The sequence below is a fragment of the Camelus ferus genome, chromosome 11 (assembly GCF_009834535.1).
Source record: "Camelus ferus isolate YT-003-E chromosome 11, BCGSAC_Cfer_1.0, whole genome shotgun sequence".
NCBI lineage: Eukaryota > Metazoa > Chordata > Mammalia > Artiodactyla > Camelidae > Camelus > Camelus ferus.
Genome location: NC_045706.1, coordinates 64,873,951 through 64,888,034, shown reverse-complemented (window position 1 = coordinate 64,888,034; position 14,084 = coordinate 64,873,951).

The window sequence follows — 14,084 nt, the reverse complement described above, 5'->3', positions numbered from 1 at the left end:
TGCCTTTTAGCAAAGCTTATCCCCACGCATTCATCCTTGGTCTCTTAGAATTCTTACCTTACTATTGTTCTTGACTGATTTCATACCATGTGGATTTTTAACTATATCAAAGACAATCACTCAAAATTTGAAACTCAAAAGCTGAATTTTGTGCCATTTAAGTAAGTGAGAGCTATCACTGGTCAGATAGATTCTCAATGAGCCAAGCAAACTTGATTTTCTATTGGGTTTTTGCAAAGATTTGGTGTATTAGTTTCCTGTGGCTGCTGTAACAAGTTACTACAAATTTGATGGCCTCAAACAACAGAAATGTCTTTTCTTGCAGTTCTGGAGGCTAGAAGTCTGAAATAAAGGTGTTGTCAGGGCTGCACTCCTGCCTAAGGTTCTAGAGGAGACTCCATTCCCCATTATACCTGGCTTCTGGTGGCTGATGGGAGAGAGGGAGGAGGTAGAACGGAGAGAAACTTAAGATGAAGAAAAATAAATATTCCTTAAACCCTCTATCAGTCAGGGTCTTCCAGAGAAACAGAACCAATAGTATGTGTGTGTGGGAGGGTGTGTGTTTACATATATACATATAATATGTATGTACATGCCCATATATATTCATACATGCACATATTCATTCATCTTAAGGAATTGGCTCATGTGATTGTGGAGGCTGGCAAGTCTAAAATTTGTAGGGCAAATCAGCATGCTGGAAGCCATTAGTTGTAAAAGTATATGGAAGTTAAAAAATAGTACAACTAATATTTGGTACCTAGTTCCTGGTCACTAAGTTCTCCTGGCTGCAGATCTCGAATGTCTTGAATGGCAGCAGTGTCAGCATTCCCACAGTCAGCTGTTTCTTCTAAAGTGTCATTTATATTCAGTTTGAATTTGACTCCTACTGTAATCACTTTTCACAGCTTTACTGCTCTTTCATCTTTTTTGGCCACTTTTGCAAATGCCTTGTTGCTAAGAGACAAGGAGGCAACACAACTACTTGCTTTGCTGTCTGTGTGTGAACTGAGTGATGGATGCACAGCAACTAGTCACTGGCGGACTGAAAATAAATGACATGGCTGATCATTGTTCATTATATAAACTTCTGTTATTTTGTATTGATCTGTGGACTGAAAAAAAAGCAGTGAAGTTTGTATTTAATTCAATTACTCACAGTTACCATAGTAACTAAAAATCTAACCCATGTTGTCAGGCTGGTGTTATGTAACTAAGTTATGGTAATTGAAATCCATGCATATCAGAGCCATGCAAAGGTGGACTACCTGTATAGACATTCGTACCTACCTATCTATTACCACAAAGTTTTAGATGCTTAAAAGTTTTTCCTGACAGAGTGGGTCATCAGATACTTAGGAGAATTCTTGTGTAAAGGAATAATCTCAAGATTACACATCATCTATTCCCTGAACAGACCAGAGCATTTTATATCATTAAAGCCCCAATTCTCTCCTGATTTTATGCTATTTGATAATCTAGTTTGCATCCGTACCAGATTCTAAGCTTCCTGAGGATAAAAACAGTGTTTTGTGTATTTTAATATCCACAGAAACTAGGAATCTTTCACACATATAATGTATTTTATGCTTGTGTGTAGGAAAGCAAAATCTGTCACCCCAAAATGTGTTTCTTTGGCATGAGGATTAATTTAAGCTGATTAATTTTAAGAAACAGAAGACTCAGGAAGTCTTTCTTTTTACATAAAGAATTTAGATATGGGGCCTGTTCCTGAAATAGAGCTATAGCCAGAGATACCTGCAGGTTAGGTGTGGTGGGAGAAACTCTGCATAGCCTAGAACCTATGTGTCCCATCATCTCTGCATGACCCAACAAACATTTGTTCACCAAACATTACTTTTCCATCTCCATGTAAATTGCCTTCCTCCCCTTTGAAGTCCACTACCCTCAACATCCCCTTTGTGGGAATGTAAATTGGTGCAGCCACTTTGCAAAACAGTATGGAGATTCCTCACAGAACTACCGTATGACCCAATTCCACACCTGGGTATGTGCCCTGAAAAAAATGAAAACACTAATTCAAAAAGGTATATGTGTCCCAGTGTTTATAGCAGCATAATTTACAATAGCTAAGACATGGAAGCAATGCACAAACCCATAAACAGATGACTGGGTTAAGAAAATATATGTTACTCAGCCATAAAAAAGAATGAAATTCTGCCATTTGCAGCAATGTGGATGGACCTAGAGAATATTATGCTTAGTGAAATAAGTCACATAGAGAAAGACAAATACTGTATGATATCACTAATATGTGGAATCTAAAAAATAACACAAGTAAATGTATACGCAAAACTCCAGCAGCCTCACAGATATAGCTTGACCTAGAGAATATCCTTCCTTTTGTTAATGTGGTCTATCATATGTTGAACCACTCTTATGTCTCTGGAATAGATCCAGCTTGGTCCTGTTGTATGATCCTTTTTATATATTGTTTGATTCATTTTGCTAATACTTTGTTGAGGATTTTTACATCCGTATTCATCAAAGATATTGGCCTGTAATTTTCTTTCTTTGTAGTGTCTTTGTCTAGTTTTGGCATCAAGGTAATGGTGGCCTCAGAATGAATTTGGGAGTGTCTCCTCCTCTTCAGTTTTTTGGAATAGTTTGAGATAGGTGTTTGGTAGAATTCCCCTGTGAAGCCATTGGTCCTGGACTTTTGTTTGCTGGAAGTTTTTAAATTACAGATTCAGTTTCACTTCTAGTGATTGGTCTATTCAAATTTTCTGTCTCCTCTTGACTCAGTCTTGGCAGGCTATATGTTTCTAGAAATTTGTCCATATCTTCTAGGTTATCCAATTTGTTGTCATATAACTGTTTCATAGTATTCTCTTACGATTTTTTTTGTATCTCTGTGGTATCTAAATTAGAAAGGAAGAGGTAAAACTCTCATATCAATTTAATTCTTAGACCAGCCAGAAGAACCTAGAAGAGTAGAGGAAATTTTCTTCCTCCCTGACAACGTTATGCATGAATTAATAAATTAATTGGGTATTTTCACTATGTTTCTATTTCTCCCACCATATATAACACAAAACAGGTATTATGGTAAGCATCTTATGCACACTTTTTCTAAGTTCACTCAACAGTGAACATGATGAAGAATTAGTTCCTAAATGTCTTTTCTCTGTCATACAGTTTTGAATACTTCAGATTGATCAAATATGTGCTATTACAGGGATCAGTTTCATTTGGGGATGTGAGTGTGAACTTCACCCAGGAGGAGTGGGGTCAGCTGGACCCTGATCAGAGGACCTTGTGCAGGGATGTGATGCTGGAGAACTACAGCATCCTCATCTCACTGGGAAAGTAGAGCTTCTTTGAGTAACACCATCAGGCATGTCCTTTCTTTGTTACCAAAGCATATGGGTCTTTTGTAGACTTTAATGATATTTAGGTTTGGACACCAGGAATATTGTTTGTGTTTTCACTTCCCCTTTGAAAGATTTCAGTGGGCCCCTTCATTGTGCACCTCCTGAAGCTGGACCTCAGTTTTTCTTCTGAGTTCCTGAAGCCAGGCAGCTTCTTCTACATCCTGTATCACTTTCTAGTATCAGGGCATTGCATTACCAAACCAGAAGAAGCACCATGGATATTAGAGGAAGAATTCGCAAGCCAGTGTTACCCAGGTGAGTAATCCAGGGGAAATTAGATCCTGCATTGTTGGTTTAGGTATAGACATCTTTGGAGCATTAAAAAAAAAAATCTCTTTAGAGGCTCCATCTGTTTGGAAATGACCTAAGGATATTTAGCCTACATGCCTCAGATGCCTAGATTGACCAGATACACTCTCAGACATAAACGTTTTCTTTTTTGTTTGGCTTTTTAAAAGTTTAATCCCTATTTCCTGTACCTTAAATTTCATTCTTATCTCATAGTAAATATTTTATCTGAGTCTGCTTTTCTCTCACATTCTCAGTTACCCACATTCCCTCCTATCAAGGACTTCTTTTGTTTACAGGAATTAATTAATTCATTTAACCAGTACTAATTGAGCTCTCGCTCCATGCCAATCATGTTCCAAATGGCAGGGATACAGCGGAGGGTGAACTAAGTCCCCTGCTCTCAGGGAACTTACATTTTGGCAGGAGAGAGACACAGGAAGCTGACTGCCCTGTGAGAAAATGATTTAGCATGGCAAAAGTAGAAGCGAGCAGACCAGTCAGGAAGACTGAAAGCACCATTGACTAGGTTTAAGGGGACAGAGCATACAGAGTGATGGTTCTGGGTGCACATTGAAGGGAGAGTTAACAAAATTAGCACCAGGACTCTAACCCACCTCCTCTAAACACTTTCTTCCTCTGATAATTTCTTAGAACAACACCCTTGTCTACTTGTTTTCCGTGTCATATTTACTGCTTAATTCTCTGATTGAACATATCTAACTGTGAATTCCACTCTTGTAAGTCATCCATTCTTACTGAACCTTTTTTTCTCTATTATGCATGTTTCTTTCACCACTTCTATCCATTTTGGAAGGTACATTCGTAAAGAGCCACATAAACATACGTCCATTCATAGCCAACTTTACTCTCCCCTAGTTCAACACATTAGTTTTGTTTGATTGGTTGATTTATTGTTACCCTTTCCCCTCAGCTTCTCAGAAAAGTGGAGGAAATGGAAAGTTTTATTTGGAACTTTTATCTCAAAAGACTGATACTAAAACCAAAGAATCAGATAAATGAAGAGCATTTGTGTATTAGCCCAATTTTATAAGTAGTTTAATTCGTAAGGTATGTTTCATTTTCCTTATTTTTAGAAGAATTGAAAATTGATGCCATGATGGAAAGCAAAGAAAACCAAGACAGACATTTATGGTGCACTGAATTTACCAATAACAAAAGAGTAATTACAGAGAAAGAGCATTTATTGAGCAAACCATTTAATTTTTGCACAGACTGTATTCCTTCTAGAAAAATGCCCAGTAAATGTAGCCTTGATAGAATTAGTTGAGAAAATATGTCAGAGGTAACCACTAATAATAGAAATTATTCAGGAAAGAAGTCTCACATTTCCAATGGGTATGAGAAGTCGATCCCTGAAATTAATCATGAGAAAACTCATACTAGAGAGAAACTTAGTGAATTTAATAAAAATGAGAGCACTTTCTATTGTGACAAGGGTTTTATTCAAGAGAACCACAGTGTGGAGCAACTATTTGAATACAAAGACTGTGTTAAAGCACTCCACAGTAATGCTCTCTCCATTACACAAGGGGAAACTTCTCACACAGGAGAGAAACTCTGTGATTATAATGAATGTGAGAAAACCTTCAGGGATGAGTCAAACCTCATGTTATGTCAGATGATTTACTCCAGGAAGAACCACTATAAACTTAATGAATATGGGGAAACCTGTGATAAGGCAGCCCTCTGGAAGAAGCATCATAGACTTCACGTGGGTGAGAAATGTCATGAGTGTAAGGTACGTGGGAGAACCTTCCTCTGGAAGTCAAACCTCACCGTGCACCAGAGAACACACACAGGAGAAAAACCCTATCAGTGTAATGAATGCGGGAAGTCTTTTTACCATAAGCCAGCCATCACTGTACATCAAAGAATTCATATAGGAGAGAGACCTTATGAATGTACCAAGGGTGGGAAAACTTTCTACCAGAACTCAGCCCTCCATCAGCATCAAAGAACTCACACAGGGGAGAAAGGCCTTATAAATGTAGTGAGTGTGGAAAATCTTTCTCCCAAAAGTCAGATTTGACTGTGCATCAGAGATCTCACATGGGAGAAAAATGTTATAAATGTGATGAGTGTGATAAATCCTTCAGTATAAAGTCAAAACTCATGATACACCTGAAAATACACTTGGGGAGAAGCCCTGTGAATGTAGGGGATGTGAGAAGATGTATTATGTGAAGTCCACCCTCAGTAAACATCAAAGACTTCACAGAGGGGAGAAAATATATGAATGCAATTAATTTAGGAAGATCTGCCATGGGAAGTCAGTGCTCCTTAAACATGAGAACACATACAGGAGAGAAAACTTAAGAATGTGTTGAATGCAGGAAAAGCTTTTCTGGAAGTCAACCCTCAGTAAACATCAGAGGATTCATACTGGGGAGAAACCATTTGAATGTAACAAATGTGGGAAAGCATTCTGCCAAAAGTCACAACTCATTCAACATCAGAGAATTCATACAGGGGGGAAATCCTATGAATGTAAAGAATGTGGGAGAATGTTTTGCCGCAAAGGATCCCTCAGTGTACATCAGAGAACACACACAGGAGAGAAGCCCTATGAATGTGATGAATGTGGAAAATCTTTCTAGGATAGTTCAACTCTTGTTAAACATAAGAGAATTCACTCAAGGGAGAAACCCTCTCATTGTAACAGATGTGGGAAGACCTACAGCCACAAACCAACTCTTGCTGCACATCTGAGAATACACACAGAAGAAAAATGATGGAAAGACTGAGGTGCAAAACACTCCTACCATGATTTAGAGCCTTCGGTGGGACAGGAAGTATATCTAGGGAAGAAACTATGCATGTAATGAATATGAGAAGTTCTACCAGAAGTCAGCCTTCAGTTTACATCAGAGAACTCACACAGGGGAGAAACTCTGGCAATGTTTTTTATTGTTTGTTTTTCTTTCTTTCTTTTTTAATCAATATGTGTTTCCTTTTCCTACTGGGCACAGAGCTAGTCTATATTTCTCTGCTTCTCTACTATTTCCTGGCATATATTAATGGGTGTGGCCATTGTTACTGAACTGCCTATTCAATAAGGAAGCCAACAGTATTTTTGCCAGTCACATGTTTTCTCTAATAATTATTTACATACAAAATAGAGGCTTACATTCACAATTTTTACCTTTGGCATGAGCCTGAATTTGAGAAAACAGCTGTGAACAGTAATGCTCAGTAAGAAAACAAGCCCATCTTTCAATATCCTGAAATGTTTAAATGAGGAGCCTAAGATGGTTTGAGTATGCCAGCCCAATTTAGATGTAACCCTGGGAGTTACTTCTATCGTAACATGCTATATATCTTTGTCTTTACTTCTAGTATAAGTAACCATGGTACTGAAGTGGGAGGAAAGGGGGCAGGGCACAACCATTGAAGGAATGACACAGCCATTGGGCACAGGACAAACCGGTTAGAACCAAGATGGCAGAAGATTCGACTTCCAGTAGACCTGGAGCCTCATGGTGCACCCCCAGGCGCCATCACAGTTCCCAGGCTGACCATAAAAGGTCAAAAAGTGCGGTGGAGGGGGGCATTTCTTGGAAATCCTTGCCCCTTCCTCAAAGTAATTGGAATAATCCTCCTACTCATTAGTATGTGAAATTGCTGAGTCCATAAAACCTAACAACTCCCACACCTCGTGTTCACTCTCGCTCTGTTGCTCTCACCTTCTGAGACAGCCTGCACTCTGCTATGGAGTGTGTATCTACTTTTACTTTAAACACCCCACACCTCTCAGCTTCTCTCCCTCTCACCTTTCTGAGATGGCCCACATTCTGCCTATGGAGTGTGTATCTCCTAAGCCATTTTCCCTTCTGAGTGAGACAGGCTGCACTCTGTCTATGGAGTGTGTATTTCTCTAAATACACCTACTTTCACTTTACCATGCCTTGCTCTTGAATTCTTTCCTGCACGAGGCAAGAACCTTTTCTCCCCCAACAGTATGGTGCAGAAGTTGGCAGACATTTTCTGTAACAGGCCATATAGTAAACATTTTAACCCTGTTGGCCTCATGTGCTTTCTGTCACATATTCTTACAACCTGTGAAAAACATTCTTAGCTTGTAGACCATTGGAAAACAGGCTACTGGCCAGATCTGGCCTGAGGGCCATAGTTCACTGACCCCTGATAGAGCAGTTCAGAGCCTGGGCTCTGGAACCAGACTTCCTGGACTCAAATCCTAGTTCTACTACATACCAGCTGTGTGAGCTGGGGCAAATCCCTTACATCCGTTCTTCAGTTGCCTTATCTGCAAAATGATGATAATGATATTACCTACCGCATGGGGGTCTAGTGGAGATTAGGTAAATTAGTCAATGTAAAGTACTTAGACCATTGTATAGTGTTACAACTGTTAGCTTTTCCAAGACTAGCATAATTTCCTTGCAACAGATTTGTAGGAGCTTTTACAGATTTTTGATTTGTTATTCAACAGCTGTCTCTCACTTATTCCATGCCAGCAGAATGTTGTTTTTGTTTCATTCTCTGTCTTTCCTATGTATGATGCAAGAGATAACAATCTAACCAATTTTTTTCAGCTTTTTGGAGGTATAATTGACAAATAAAATTGTAAGATACCGTCAGCCCTTCACATTTGAGAGTTTCATATCCACGCATTCAACCAGCCACGAATCAGAAATAATCTAAAAATAAGTTCTAGAAAGTTCCAAAAAGCAAAACTTGAATTTGCTGCATGCCAGCACTATTTATATACTATTTACATTGCATTTACAACTACTTGTATAGTATTTGCTTTATATTAGGTATTATAATTAATCTAGAATTGGTTTAAGTATACAGGAGGATGTGTGTAAATTATATGCAGTTACTATGCCATTTATATAAGAAACTTGAGCATCCCACAAATGTCAGTATCCGAGGTGGGTCCTAGAACCCTTTGAGGACATTTGGTCCTGTCCAAAACATCCACTGAGACATTTGATCTACAAGAGGTCTTTGCTATTTGGTCCTATATGAGACATCTGCCCGCACCAAAAAGATCCTTGAAATTTGGTCCCATCCAAAATGTCCATTGGGATATCGGGACATTTGGTCCATGATTCATTAAACAATACAAACATTTAACTTCATTAAAATTTTATGTTATTTTTGTTGTATTTCACGATGGATTTTGGATTTCACATTAACTCTTCGTCCTCTTCGTGACGTTTTTAGCAGGGTTACTCTGAAGTCAGCGACCAATTGCTCTTGAGTATGTTTTGACCTGATCATTGGTTTCATATTCCTTATACCTGGGAATAATTTCGGTTATATGAAATTGATTTTGTCAGCATCGTTGTGAAGTTGGCAGCCATCTTTGAGTGTGGCCACCAGGAACCTGGGTGATGACGTGTTCATTGTTTTGCAGCTCAGCCTTTAGCACTCCAGTAAACTTCCAAATTGAAGGATGATGCACTATCAGCAGCTTTTGAAATCTGCTGTGCCAGCCTTTTACTGTGTTGTTTGTCCTGTGAACTCCATTTAGTACTGATGTATAAACCTTCCAGGTTTCTGGTGGAAATCTTACAGTTTCTGGTCTTCTGCCTCTGCCATGCCTTCCAGGAACATATACTCTTTCAACATACTCCATTAGGTTATCTACATTATCTTCTGCATTCTCCACCGTATATTCAAAAGTTTTATTTACACCATCCAAAGGCATAAATGGAAGTCCAAACAATATGGATGCACACTTACAAGTGTTACTTTCCATTGTCACATATACCATTGTGACAATGTACCATCCATTTAAGAGGCAAGACAACAAATGCTAACATCCTATGTACTATGTACTATGATCAGTTTATGATTTCTGTTTCACTAAATTCTGTGTTTCTGCTTATGCCAAAGATAATGTTTTAATTAGTATGGCTTTGTAATGCTTTTTTAATGTAGGGCATGTTCTTTATATTGCTTGAAGGTTTGTTTTTTTTTTTTGTTTTTTTTTTTTTTTTTTTTGGTCCATATACTTTTTGTTGTCAAAGGATCCAGCATTTGGTCTTGTCAATTAAAAAAAATTAGTCATTCTAATATGTGTGTAGTGTTATCTCATTGTTGTGGTAGACTTGCTTTTGAAAATAGTTTGGCAGGATAATATGAGCCCCTGTGGTCTGGCAATTTCATATGTGCACCAAGAGATATTGTAAGAGTAAAATCAAAAACTAGTAGCAACTGGGACCTTAGTAGACAGAAGAATGAATACATTTACAATGTTATATTCATATAATAGAATATTGTGTAGCAGTCTAAAATATTTAACTTACTGTATTACTTAGGGAAGTGTAAATAGCAATAAAACTATAATGAATATCTGGGTAACGATAAATAAATTATTAATAGCAGTTACTTTTTTCAGGATCTTATTAAGGAGTTGGTTATACTATTTTCCTTTGGTTGGGTAATGTGCATACCTGTGTCTGTTTTATTATTTTTATCTTATATATGTATTATTTACATTGCATTCGTTTTATAGTAGAGGCTAGTGGCATTGCCTTATTTCATAATGCAAAGAAATAAGTACTTGATAGGCAAAAATGTTAATTCTCCCTACCCTAAATGCTGCCAGGCTTTACTCATGTGTCTTTGTCATTGAATGTCAGTGTGCCATTGAAGGCCTTAAGAAAGGGAATTCTGCCTCCAGGAACTCAAGCTGAAGCATCCCTTGAGTCTCAGCCCCATGGCCTACCCTGCAGATTTCAGACATGTCGGCCCCCACAGTCACGTGAGCCAGCCCCTTAAAATAAACTGTCTTTGTCTACATACAGACACACACACACACGCACACTCACATTCAATTGGTTCTGTTTCTCTGGAGAACTCTAACATGTCCTTTATATCTATTTTAGAGATAACATTAAAAACATCTGAAAGTGCCTGTCAAATTGTAGGTACTTAATAAGCATGCACGTTTTTTCTCTGACTTCTGCTTTCTATCAGTGTTGTTTAACAGTTTCATGTCTTCTTTTCCTGTATTGGTTATTTATTGCTGTGTAACAAATTACCCCAAAACTTAGTGGCTTACAACAACACTTTTTTTTTTTTTAATTTTAAAATTTATTTTTTGGCAGGGGAAGGAGGTAATTAGGTTTTTTTTTTTTTTTTTAACAGAGGTACTGGGGATTGAATCCAGGACCTCATGCATGCTAAGCACACACTCTACCACTAAGCTATACCCTCCCCCCAACAATAACACTTTTATCTCACAGTTTCTGTGGGTCAGGATCTGGGCACAACTTACCTGGGTGTGCCTCTGGCCCAAAGTCTCTCACAGATGGCAGTCTCAGCTGTGACCATCTCAAAGCTCACCGGGGAAAAGCTCAGTTTCCAGGATCACTCACTGTGGTTGTTGGCAGGATTCAGATCTGTGCAGGCTCTTATCCTGAGGGCCCAGTCCCTTGCTGAGAGGAACCCTCAGAGGCTGTCCTCAGTTCCTTGCCATCAGGGCCAACCCACATGCAGCTTCCTTCATGAAAGTGTGCAAGCTGAGACGCAGTGGAGAGTATACTCACCGGAAAGAAGTCACAGCCATTTATAATTTAACCACAGAAGTGACATCCCATCACTTTTGCTAGATTCGATTCATTAGAAGCAAGTCACTAAGTCTGGCTCACTCTCAAGGGTGAATTCAAAGGTGTGAATACCAGTGGGTGGGGATCACTGGGACCATGTCAGAAGAGGCCTACCCCATTTTCATTTTCAAATCCATTCATTATTCAACAAATAGGTATTGTATATGCCAGGCACTATTCTAGCCACTTGCGATGGATCAGTGAATGAAACAGACAAAATTCCCTGCCTTCAGCAAAGAGGGATAGTTAATTACACATTTGTATGTTTCAAGGTGATAAATGCTATAAAAAGTAGGTCAGGATAAGAGCACTGGGAGAGCTAGGAGTGAGGGTAGGGGGTCAGGAAAGGCTTCACCGAGAGGGGACAGTTAAGCAAATGCTTAAAGAAGGTGAAGGAGTTGGCTACACTACTATCTGGAGGAAGGGGAATGGATGCAAAGACTCAAAGGCAGAAACATGCCTGCATCTTCAAGGAAGAGCAAGGAGGCCAGTGGCACTGAAGTCCAGTGAGCAGAAACAAATGTGTAACAGGAGATGAGGTTTGAGGAAGGACCAAGCCTGCAAAGCTGGGAGGTTATTGTAAGGATTTTGACTTTTTCCTGAAATGAAATGGATGCCTGTGAGAGGTTTTGAGCAGAAGAATGACATGATCTTATATGGTTTCGTTTTATAAACTTAAAAAATAAATAGAATATACATTCAGAAAGTACACATGTCACAAGCATACAGCACAATAAATATTTACAAAGTAAACACACCCATCAGTTAGCACCAGCTGCGGAGACAGATCAGTAGCATTTCAGAAGCTGTCTCCATGGCCCCTAGATTCACACGTCCCCTTCTCTACAAAATTAACAATTATCTTGACTTTATTGCCATGTGTTAATTTTGCCAAGTTTCAAACTTTATATAAATGGAATTATACAACATGTTCTCTCTGTCTGGCTTCTTTTGCTAAAAATCATCTATGTTGTTGCTCATGGTAGCTTATTTTCATTGTTACATATTCCATCGTATGAATACACTGCAGTTTATTCATGCTTTTATTGGTGGACTTTTGGGGTTTTCCCAGTTTGGACAATACTCTGAACATTCTTGTACGTCTTCCAGCATATATTTCTGTCACTGGCTTATAGAGTAGGTGCATGCTTAGTAATAATAGATATGCAAAACCATTTTCCTAAGTGCTTATCAAAATTTAAATTCCCAACAGTGCCTTATGTTTTAACAGGATCACTCTGGCTGCTGCATGGTGAAGTGACTGTGCAAGGGTAAGGGTAAGGCTAAGGGAAGCAGGAAGACTGATGAAGAGGTCATGCAGTCATCCATGTGGATAAGATGGGGCTCAGCGGTAATACTAACTGGTACAATTGGAGATGGTGATAAGTGGTTAGCTTCTGGTTATATTTTAAAGGTAGAATCAATAGGAGTTTCCTGATAAGCTGAGTATGGAGCATAGAAAAAGAGAGGAGACAAGGATGTGTCCAAGGTCTTGGGCCTTATTAACCTTATGTACATAACTGCTATCAATGTAGATAAAAGCGGGGCAGCTGGTTTGAGAGAGATCATTAGTTCCATTAGGGCATGTTCTGTTTGAGATATCTGTTAGACGTCCAAATGGCTATTCAGGGAGACAGCTGGAGTTCAGAAGAGAGGTCTGAGTGACTGATATAAAATTGGAAGTTGTTGGCAGATGATATTGTACTGATCAGCACCCAAACAAGAAAGAGAAACCACACAGTAACTTGAACAGGAAAAATTTGTATTAAGAATCATTAAGGGATTTTTTTTTTTTTACAACAATTCAACAGAGTTGGAGGCTAGAACCTCTGTAGAATTATCTCTTTCCCCTCCTCCCCACCACTTTCCTTTCCTCTTTGGATTTTAACCTGGTGGATGTGGACGTATAGCTGCTGAGAGCCATCTTGATACCAAGTGAAATCTAAATACAGAACTCATGATAAAGGACAGGATAACTGCAAATGGAGAGGGCTTCCACTGTGTGTGCCCTTGAATCAAGCTATTCTTGAAGTTTTTTATACTGTTGGGGCTATCAGTTCTGTTACACAATAAATTTTCCTTTTGCCCAATCCAGTTTGAGTTCTGTTTTCTCATATTACAGAAAGAGTTGTAATACAAATGCTTAGTCTTCAGTGTATTTGCAATATTTTCTTGGGAGATCTTAGCTTCAGATTTCTCCTGTATTAGCCCTGGTGTCACACTGTCTGGTGTAAGTCTGGACCCTGGCACTGTTACGTAATCACCAGCTACTAAAGCTCGCTTTGCCTCATTTTCCTTAGTAATAAATTGGCAGTGAAAATATACCTTATTGATAGTGGTTTTGTGAGGAATAAATAAGATGAAATGTAAAGTGCTTACTAATTGTCTTTCACGTGGGAAATAAATGTTAACCGTTTTTATTGCTTAATAATTAAATATTGTTATTTTTTTCTGTTTTGAATGCTAAGAGCTATCTGGTTTATTCTGCAGTGTGTTTTATTACAAATCTGCATATTTTTGGCCTTTAATCTCCCAATTACTGAATTTTAAGGCTTGTAGTAGCGGTTTATTAAATAAATCATGCATATCCCTATTGCTAAAGTGTGTGTAAACCTAATCTCATAATTTATTTTATACAATATGTCACTGGTGACATATCACAGCCTATGAAATTCTCTTATTTAAGAAATTTAAAACAAATGATAAAAGAAGAGTATAAAATTACTAAGATAAATGGGCAAAAAAATAAAAAACAACCCAAGAATTACTAACAACAAGGAATTGGAGCAATGAG